This window comes from Monopterus albus, unplaced genomic scaffold (genome assembly GCF_001952655.1).
Source record: "Monopterus albus unplaced genomic scaffold, M_albus_1.0 scaffold250.1, whole genome shotgun sequence".
In the NCBI taxonomy this organism is placed as follows: Eukaryota; Metazoa; Chordata; class Actinopteri; order Synbranchiformes; family Synbranchidae; genus Monopterus; species Monopterus albus.
Genome location: NW_018128130.1, coordinates 2,313,114 through 2,313,562, shown reverse-complemented (window position 1 = coordinate 2,313,562; position 449 = coordinate 2,313,114).

Sequence of the window (449 nt, the reverse complement as noted above, 5' to 3'; positions counted from 1 at the left end):
CATCATGAACCACTGAACTGTTTCTAAAAGAACTTGACCAGACTTGCTAGCCTAGCAGCATTAAGACCATAAACAACACATAATGCAACACTTTCACGATGCAGACTCAGGAATTTAAAGGTATTAGTTTCTCCATTCACTCAAACTATAGTTTTAATTCGCATACATCTATGGAAAAAGCATAATTCAGGCCCATAAGATCATTGTGCCAGGTATTACAAACTTGCAGTTGTGAGTTTCCTGTACCTTTCAAATCAAATGGGCGTACTGCCATGACGTTTACAGAGTACCTTCATGCTCCTAAAGGAATGAACTCGTTTGACTGTAGGAATTAGTGTTACCGAGTGGTAAGACTGTATGGATTTTGTCTGCTGAGTCACAACCTTGGACAGTGTAGGTTTGTGTTAGTGAGAAGCAGAAGTGGGGCAAACCCAGAGCTGTACAAACAA